This window comes from Pteropus medius, unplaced genomic scaffold (genome assembly GCF_902729225.1).
Source record: "Pteropus medius unplaced genomic scaffold, Ma_sr-lr_union100, whole genome shotgun sequence".
In the NCBI taxonomy this organism is placed as follows: Eukaryota; Metazoa; Chordata; class Mammalia; order Chiroptera; family Pteropodidae; genus Pteropus; species Pteropus medius.
The window spans coordinates 1,882,664-1,893,168 of NW_024351648.1; the positions used below are offsets into that span (position 1 = coordinate 1,882,664).

General features: G+C 39.4%; 1 long non-coding RNA gene across 1 annotated transcript; it reads right to left on the reverse strand.

Annotated features, from left to right (window-relative positions):
- Window positions 1–2,207: 2,207 nt before the first annotated feature.
- LOC120587327 (uncharacterized) lies at window positions 2,208–7,531 on the reverse strand. Its single transcript, XR_005648922.1, has 3 exons — window positions 7,122–7,531; window positions 5,351–5,485; window positions 2,208–2,731 (listed from the first exon to the last, which is right to left on the reverse strand). It is a non-coding gene; the product is annotated as an uncharacterized LOC120587327 (long non-coding RNA).
- Between the last annotated feature and the right edge of the window lie 2,974 nt (window positions 7,532–10,505).

Sequence of the window (10,505 nt, forward strand, 5' to 3'; positions counted from 1 at the left end):
AAGCCATCGCCTACGATATGATAGGTAGGAATAAATTGCTTTGCTTATCAAGTATAGATACATCTGGAAGCATCATCCTGAGAAGGTTCTTATGCATGTATGACATCCATTCTGTGTTCCCGGTACAGAGGACACACAGACAAATAAGATATGCCAAGGACGGCACAGTTCAGAGCAGATATGGCAAATAGATTTCATGGATGTATCAATGCCAGCTGGTTAGAAGAAGCTGTGGCAGTTTTCAGGAGACTCCTAACTCAGCAGGAGAAAGTACCATGATGCTCTAATGGAAATGAAGACTCAAGTATCAGATGCTTGGCAACACTGACCCAGCGGGAAGAACAGACACGTAAATCAGAGAAGTACAGAAAAATGATAGAATAGAAATATGCAGGCAGTACTGCAGGGGCACGAGAGCGGTAAGGTGGTTCAGGGGAGGTTTCGAAGGGGAAATTACATTCAGTTGGAGTCTTGAAGGATGACCACGAATACGCCAGTGTTATGGACTGGCTTTGTGTCCCTGCAGGAAGGAGTGGCGTGCTACGGGTCAGTGCAAGTGAGTTTCGGTAAGGAGAGAAAAAGAGAATGCCGTCGCCACGCGCAGACATTTGTCCCTTAGATAAGGACCGTGGAGATCCATGCTTTCAACTGAGGGCGTGGGCAGTGAGTGGATCAGTGAGATTTTATCTGCCAGATCGTCGAATTTAATGGTGCAGAATGCTTTCCGATTAATATTCTGTGGTTTAGTAACTTGCTTTATTTGGGGTGCACATAAGACTTTGTTTAGGAGATCATTTAGAATAAAGAGGAAACTTGAAATGAAAACGCAAGACTTCTTCTTAACTCTGCCCAAGTTTCTGTCTTTCTTCCTTCCTTCCCAATCTGTTTTGACATGAGACTACCTTGTTTTGTCAACTTTGCTAGAGACAGATAAGGATGGCAGGTATGCAGCTCAGTAATCATTAAGTCTCAAGTTGTCTTGACATCTGCCAATAGCTAAAACACTTTATTTTTAAGTCTGAATTATCTGCTCACTTTCCTTGCTATTCAAGTTTTGTGACACAGCCAAAAAATACCACCATTACCAACAAGAAAACTACATCATAAGAAATAGAAAATGCTATTTTAGAAAGCCTGATTACTTTCTATTTGTTTTTAAATTACTTTTTCAAAAAAATAAATAGACAAACTTTAGACTAAATCAGTTAAGTTCAGATTTAAAGCTATTTTCTTATGAACTCTCAAAGATTAAAAATTTTATAGTCAAAAAGAGTGATAATAAATTTAGAGTTGGATTCCATAGACATTTTAAGAACTCAACTTGGTTTAGCAGTCTTTTATTTAGGAAACCTGTGTACCAATAATGTTCTCAGAATTGGGGAAATCTCTCTAAAATTTGAAACAAAAGTTAATAGTTAAATGAAAACGCTATTTTAAAATAGTTGCAACTGATAATATAGATGTACTATAATATTACATAAATAATATCTACTTATTTTCCAGCTTAATAGGCTATTTAGTTAATTATGTTACAGTATAGATATTTATACAAATAAATTAACTTTTTCAAATCTTTTTGAGTTCTCACTAATATTTCTCAATTGGGCAATTACATTTTTGAAAGAAATCATTTTGAAGTGTTCTTTTGGAGCAAAATTGAAACTATAGGTAGCCCTCAAAAATTGAAATAGCCATATTTCAACAAAGTGGTCCATGACATAAAATTCAAATTTAGATTTTTAAATGGAGCCAACAGAAAACTAGACCAAAAAATGCCCATATACCTAGTCCAAGATTTCTTTGAGCCATATATGGGTGAAGAACTTGTGTGTCAAAACCAAACTACTTGATTGTGAATTACAGTTCCTAACTTAAGTGAATAATACTGAGAAAAAGTATACAAAATAAGAAAAAGTATACAAAACCTATTTGGCAAAATTCTACTTTTGATTCACACCCTAAACCATCATTCCAAATATTTCTAAACATTATAAGTATGATCTTAATGCCAACGAAAGAATCATTACAATAACTATTATAGAAAACAGTACTCTCAAAATATGGAAAAACTCCCACATTTGCTATTTTATCATTATTTTAAATAGATGCAATACATAATCATGGCAAATAATTTACATTATCCAACATTTTGTATGTATGCATAACATGTATGTATATATATACACACACGTTATATGTTTGCGGATTCGTATATGTGCATACGTATACTTATACATATGATGGATGTGTATATGCATGAATATGTACATATGGACAGACATACATCTGTAGAAGTATATGTATGTATATACAGACATATAATACTCACAAATGGATATGCATATGGTGCCGTATTTTTTTCTGCAACTTGGAGCTTTTCACTTACACTTAAAATTCTTTACTGAGATTCTCTCGATTTTCACATCTGCTGGTTTGTTTATTTATCTGTTGGGTGGGACTTCACACCTCTTTCTCAGTGCCTGGCATACCACGATCGTTGACGAATGCGGTGGAGCATCGCTGTGTAACAACTGCACACCCGCACGGCGGTCTTTCTGACCCGCGCTGTTCCGCTGCGTACTCCGCCCCCCGTGCTTGCACACCCGTATTTCTTCATGTCCTCTCGTCTGTGCCGCCTCCCTGCCACGTGGTGCACAGCCCCACGCTTGAGCAGAACACTCACTGACAGGCGTCCAGACACTGCCATCAACTTCTCACACCCCACATAACACTGGGAAGAAACAACAACAACAACAACGTGTTTATATATGTCCACGTGTAGACCTGAGTGAGAATTCTTTTAGCATGTATGCCTCAAAGCAGAACAGCTGGTTAATCAGGCAGGTGTACATTTACTTTACCTACAAACGCCAGATCGCTCTCCAGCGTGGGAATGGCTACCTGAGTCTCCATTCCCACATCCCCACCTAGCCTGTCATGCTTGATCTCACCCATCCTTCTACATTAGGCGATTTAATAGTGATATTTAATTGCTGTTTTAATTTGGTTTTCTTTAACTTGTAAATTTTTGGATTTCCACTTAAGTACATTAACTATCCACATGTTTGTTTTCCTCTTGGTGTTGAAGCATGTTCTTACTGAGTTGCGGGAGCTCCTTGTGTATTCAAGCTACTAGTTTCTTGACAGTTTTCCATATTGCAAATATGTTCTCTCATGCTGTTATCTACCCCTTAATGTTAGGCGTGCTATTTTTTTATTAATATCAAATCCTTATTTTTGATCGAAATCAAATCCACTTTTTCTTGTGGATTTGTCATATGACTTTTTAAAATTATTCCGTACCCCTGAGTCACAAAGTTTGTCTCATATTTTCTTTCATTAATTTTAGTTTTACCTTACACGTGTTTTCCATGTTTTTACCTTTTAAGATTGACCTTAACTGAGTCTATGTGCCATAAAAATGTAATAATACTTTTCAGTCAATTATCCCTTATTCTCCTTAATGGTTAAATAATTCATATCATATAGATACACTTTAATTTTTTTAATCGGTATGCAATTAGTGACTGCTGAGATGATTTTTTTAGAGTTTGTTATTATGTGTAATAATGTAAGGAATATCTTTGTGGAGTTGCTAGGTCATAGGTACATATTTTTGTTTGTTTGTTTGTGTTGATAGTGTCAAACTGCCCACCAAAGTACTGTTCCATCTTTGATGTCTAATAAAAGTATACTTTATGGTTCATGCACATTAATTTATAGACAGTCAAAAGTTATCTACAACTTGACAATCTATTGTCATATTAAAGACTTTAAACTTAAAATTTTATTTTACTGCCCATGCTACAGGTTAAATTCCATTTTTAATTGAGATTCTTAAAATTGTCTTGACATTCTTTGGTGTGTCATATTTCATTTAATGACACTTTTCATTAAAAAAATAGAAGATGGTAGTCGAATGGCAGCAAACATGTTAGAAGAAGAAAAAACTCTTAAAAACATAGTAATTTATGATTATATTCCTTCCTATGGGAGGAATACAAATAAACATGAACATCTGACCACTACATGTTAAAATCAGAACTATCACTTGCAAAGGGGTTATCCAAACCTAACCATAATCACCATTAATTTTTGTAGGTATTTTCACCAGTGGACTCTTGTCTTAATCAAATAGAATGATGATAACTCTTAGCAAATAATTTGATACAGTACTTGACTGTAATTTTGGCCTGAAACAAAATATTTGTTAAAACCAGAAAACATTTAGCAGTTGGTCCTATTCTAAAGACAGATTTTAATTTATTTGTGGGGAAAAAATACACTTGGCATATAAATATATCACTAACTCATTTTGAGCAAAATTAATCATTTTATTTCAGGGCAGGAAAAATCTACATGAATGAAATATTTAGTGGCTGAGCTAAAATGAGACAGTACTGATATATTTTTGTTTTAACAGCATGTTGGCTAGGGCGTGAGGTAACAGGCACTTTCAATCAAAGCCAGTGTAGCTATAAAATGATAGAAACTCATTGGAATATAATTTGGCAACACATTTAACATATTAAATATAGGACGTTGGTTAAAATACCGTGGGGGTAGTTAGTCAATAGAATGTTCTGTGGTATCAAAGAGAGTATTTATACACACGGAAAAATCATCATAATTTATGAATAAAAAAGTTTTTTAAAAAGTCAGTATTTTACATATTTTGGTCTTTCTTTTTGCTCTTTAGTGATTAGAAAGTGACATATATTCTCTGCTATTCCTTTATTAAAATCTAACATGAAACAATATTTATTTAAAACCCCAAATATGTCAACTCGACTATCTTTTTTTTTAAATTTTTGTACTCCCCAATAATTTCAGATTTGAAATCTAGATTATTATCGATAACTTTATTTTATTAATCTTCCCTTTCAAGAGTAAAGTTTTAACATGTTCATTATATTCTTTAAGTATATTTTGTGACGAGTATTAAAAACAGGTAAGGTTCATTGATTTTTCTTACCACTCTCTTCCATCATAGTCTCTCAGTGCTTGTTTCTGCTGTTTTTGCTTCATTGTTCGTTTGGTATGGAATATGTCCTTAATTTTTTTTTTTTTTTTTACATAAAAGTTTCAGAGTGGTTTATTTTCTGGGACCCTGCGAGTCTGAGAACATCTATTAATGTCCCATGTCGGAATGGTGTTAAAAATCTCATATTCTGACAGAGTTACCCACTTTTCTTACCCAATCCTGTGTTCTGACACCTTGGTGAGGCTCCCTCAAAATCCAGTCCGTAGGTACTCCCGTGGCGTCCGTCCGTTTATGTCAGTTTTCCTACAGTTCCTGGGGCATTAAGTTGTGACCAGCTTGGCCCGTCCTGAGTGTGTTCTGACTTACCATCAGTTTTTGGTGTGGTAGCCAGTAGAAGTGGTGGCAGGTCTTGTGACTTAGCAGGAGTCAGAATTCAGTAGTCTTCCAACCCAGGGGGAACGCAAGCTCTTAATAGGAAGAAGCGGGCCGCCTCTTCAGGCTCTGACAGTTTGGGGATAAAGAGGAAACGATAAAGCGGGTAAAAGGCAGAGTTTGGCAGGAGAGCCTCTCACTGCCATGCAGACTGACGAAGCAAAGCTAACCTAACAAGCAGCTCCTGTGCAAAGACCGCCCGGTAGAGGGGTCCAGCATTGGGCAGAAAACACGGGCTCTGGTGCCTTCCGCACACGCAGGCGTTGACCAGGGTGCTTGGGGGAGCTTGGTCTAGCTGGAAACCCACGTGGATCCTGGAGGCGCTGTAACTATAGGCTGTGACTGCTGTTCTCTTTGCCTCTGAATGGAAAGGTCTTTTGCTGAAAGATCTCAGAGGCACAGCCTGTGGGCACTAGAGCCAGTGAGATACTCCTACCGTGAGAATTTAGGAATATCAGGTTCATGGGCAGCGTCTACTGTGTACTCCAGGGTGAATGCTCGTGGAGAGTATGTGAGCAAAATAGCCAGCACCACACATCCTTCTCTCTCTCTTTCCTGGGAATACATCATTTAATTTCCCGCAAGTTAAACATATGTTTACATGATTCAACTGCAGCAGAAATAGAAAAACTGAAATTATTTTCGATTTTATTCATTCACCACCTAGAGTTCTTGCTACTATACATTCCAAATCTCTGTATCTTAAATCACAGAAAATTACACCTAGATGGGACCTTCATGCTCTTCAAGTCAACCTTCACATTTCGGAAATGAGAGAAATGAAATTCAGCTCAGTTAGCTGCATGTAAGTGGAAAAGACAGTTCTTGGGATTGAAGGTTGCTGTATTTAGCAAATATTCAAAGAAAAAATACAGGACACCCAGTTAAATTTGCATTCCAGATTAGCGACAGATAATTTCTGCATATCCATGTAACACTTGGAACAAACTTATATTTAACAATTACTCATTATTTATCTGAAATTCAAATTTAACTGGATGCCCTCGCTATCTGGCCACCCCAAATGCCACCTCACATTTACAGCTTCTGCTCCCCAATTGTCAGAGTGCATTGTAAATTTCCATTGGGCACTAAAAGTAAAAGGCGCTTTTGTGTCGGACTACAGTGGAGAGATCCCTGAGGAAGCAGCAGTGGAGAAAGCCTATGCATGGTCTTTGTGAAAATAAAAAACACATTTTGAAAACTGTATTATTCAAAAGGCACATTGATCAAATGCTGTTTGCAGTGTGCCTTGTTGGGTGCTAAGCCAGTGTTTTTCACAAGCGGGTCATAATCCATCAGTGGACTACGAAATCAGTTTAGTGGATCGTGACTAGTATTTTTTTTTTAACGAAATGGGATAAACTGCAACAGAAAATATCAACCTGTATTCACATTCAGTAAATACTTTCTGAAATTTTGGTTTCCGTTATATATTTGTGTGCGTTTACCGCGTCGCACTTTGCTAGGCCCATCGAGTGCTGACAACAGAAAATTCATCTAAAATCAGCCAGCAGATTTTAGAGAACAAAGAGTTAGGCTTCTCTTACAAATCCATTTCCACAGGGTCTCAAAGCCAAGGATCATACAGCCACTGATACATCACACTGACCATCCCATGGGAAAAGAAAAAATGGGCTCTAGCTAAAGGCACAAGAAGTTTTATAACAAGTAGGCAAACACATGACATTTCGAACATTCTTACACAGCAGGCGCTGCATCCCCGAGCTTAACGGCTAAGCAGCACTGGGCTATGGAGTTCAGGAAAGTGAGAGCAGCGCTCGGTGACTATGACCGTCCAGCGACGTGCGGGCCGAGGTTCCGCGTTAACTACGAGCATCTCCTCCAGCGTGAACACGTTATCGGTTCCTCCCGGCTCCAGTTCTTCAACGTGCAGTCTGAAAACAAATTCCTTTAGAATTCTGTGCTTTTAAATAGTTACAGTAGCTTAAGTTTCCATCTCAAATTTTATTTTCTTTCCATTAGATTGCGAAACACGACACCTTGCTCCTGACATGTTAAAAGAGTATTCCGATCATAAACATGGGTTTCGTTTTCCCTACTGGAGTAGCGTTTTAAAGAGGAACATGATTAGGAAATGAAAACAACTCAGAACGTGGAGGGTTTCCAGTTGTGACTTCGTGAGCCAGCCGTGACCTTTCTCGGAAGCGTGACTGAGCAGTACCTTTGACCAATGGGCTAGACTGTTCTTTCTGGCTTTTACAGTTACTCATCAGGTTGATGTTATCTGTTTGGTTGGTTTTGCTTTCTCTTAATCCCAAAGTTAAAGCTACGTCAGAGAAAAACATCTTCATTCTGTGTGGGTCTCCTAACCTATCCAAAAATTAAATGAAAAAAATATATATATATGTTTTATATATATATATACACATATGTTATATATATAAATCTGAATTAGCTATTATATAAACTACCAGCTAAATTGGATCATGCCTACCCTTTTCATTTAAAGCATTCACAAGTTAAAATATTACAAAGGAGTAAAATTATTTATATCGAAGGAAAGTGAAAAAGTGAGATTTTGCTTTCTTTATTTGTAAACATTCTATAAAGTAGAATGAAGAGTCAACAGAGGGGTGCTATGGGGATAACCGGGGACACAGCTTAGAATGTCCTCTTAGAATCGCTTTTCTTTTTAAGGGTAGAGGGGGAGAATCGACCCTTTCGGCAGGAGAAGAAAACAGCTTCACTCCACAATTTTTAAGCTCACCTTTAGGACTGAGCATTTTCACAGAGGTCAGCTTCACACGTGCTGTAGAAATACGCTCCTAGAAAATGAATAGGAAATAAATATCCTCAGATTAATGCTATATAAATACATTTGCTATAGCTTTTATTAAATATTCATGGTACACACATGTACAGGTCAGATTACCTTTAAATATTAAATTTCTTTCCAGTGATGGGGAATTTCAGATTTATTCAGTGTTTATAAGGAGCCAGGATGGAACCCATGCATTGATTATCTGCCAGCAAATTCAGCTGCTGGTTTAACTGGGTCCCTAAGGTTAGAAGGGACTTAACTCACAAAAATGTGAAATAGCCTCAAGCGTCTTGTCTCTGTCCTAGAAGTCTCAGCTGGAACTTAAAGATGTACTAAAAACCTAAGTATTTTACACATACTTTATGAAAAGATAGGGATTGTCTGGGGCCTCCTGCGTATGACACCTGAGGCACGTGACACAAATCTCATGTAATGCAGCAGACCACTGAAGTAGGAAGTGTTGTCCTTCCACACGATGCAAGTGGTGAAGGAAACATGCAGAGAGACCGCATAAGTCGCACGTGACCTTTGGGATGGAAACCCGGTTTGGTCGGGCCCCGCGGTGCGAGCGCGTCACTGGTAACATCAGGTGTCACACAGGGCACTACAGGCCACGGGGCTCTCAAAGCATTAACGACTTGGACAAACGCACCTTTGGGTGACTTTCCCATCATGCAGTGCAGTGGGGAAAGGCTCTGCGTTCAAGTTTGAGGGTTTTGGGTCTGCCCCTGACCGTTGAGGTAAACCTGCATCGTTCACAGTCCTCTGATTTGTCTTTTTTTTCCATCAAGGGTAGAACAGGAACATCCCAAGTTCTGCCTACCTCACAGTAGTGTCAGAGGATCGGCCGAGATAATAAATGGGGCCACGGTGTGGAAAATACCAATTTCAGAACAAATGTAGGGCTTATGAGGGTCTCATCACCCATCTCTGGGAGCACGCATTCACCAGCTCAACTTCCGGTGTCACCTCCATGGAGAGGACCCCCAGATTCATTCCCAAAGCCCGTTCCCAACGTGCCTCCAATTGAGACTTTTGATACTTCTGTAAATAGGCTTTTCATAGAGTTACTGAGTCACATGGAGAGAAGGCATTTAGTATACAGGTTTAAATATATTCCTAAGTTGACCAAACAATTTATCATTCAAACTAGGACAGTCTTTGGGTGCTATTAATAATTATGCTAGAACAGTAGGTGTGGAACAGACTGCCCCAGGCAGAGTTAAGGGAATGATCACCTTCCATATACCCCCTTATAAAACCATGCCGCTTAATCCTCCATGCATAAATGTATTTTAAGAACTCTATCCTGATTTAAGAGAAAGAAAACAGATACAGTCGAATTGTTTGCAGGTACCAAAAGTGTTATTTTGATAAGTGCAAAAATGTTAAATATGCCACAAAGTTTCTAAGCCTGTTATCTTTATTTTTTTTTTACTATACCAATTACCTCAAAAAACACGGAGGTTCTGCAGAACTCTTTGAGCCTCAGAGAGGCTCTGTCTACGCCCCTAGCCTTGACCTTGCCCCTGGTTCTGTCAGTGAAGTTTAAACTATCTAGACATTCTCAATTCACTGTCTCCTCTACTTTAGTATAGGTAAAACCGAGCTCCCCTAAGACGGGTTCATCTCTCGTGACTGTCTAGGGACGGTAGGTGACTGCTTTTGTGTCCAACACCTGCCTAAGATATCACAGCGTGACACTTTGCAGCTCTTGAGCTACAAAGGAAGCAGAAGAGAGAAGAGATGTAAATGAGAGTCAGGGCCACAGTCCTGGTTCGGTGGCGCTTTCAAAGGCCTCTGTCGCCTGTGATTTCTCACTGTCCAAGGGGGTGCACAAGCTGCAGAGTCAAAGGGAACTCCAGGAGCGGGGCAGAGAGCCAGGCACCTGAGCCTCTGTTGGCAGCATGGAGAGACTGAGGGAAGTGGCTTCTGGGGAAGTGGAGGTGACAAGGACACACGCTGGTTCCCCATCTGACACTTACCTATGGCACCATCTGTAACACCTACTCAGAACCAGGAAGTCCCACGGCCTCTGGAGAAAACGAGAGCCCTCGGCCGCAGCCCCACAGACCCTGGGGCGATGGGTGCCGGCTCTGAAAGGGCAGTGGCAATTTCTGGGTTTGAAATCCCACCGGGCTAGAGACGCCCTTTGGCGTCTCCAGCAAGCTGTGATCTCGATGCCACTGTCATAGGCCCCTGTATAGCTGCCCCCTTCTGCATGGTCGAGCGAATCACTTCCGTCACACACCCACACCCACATCAGCACTTACCCAGGCATACACACACACCCCCACGTGTAAT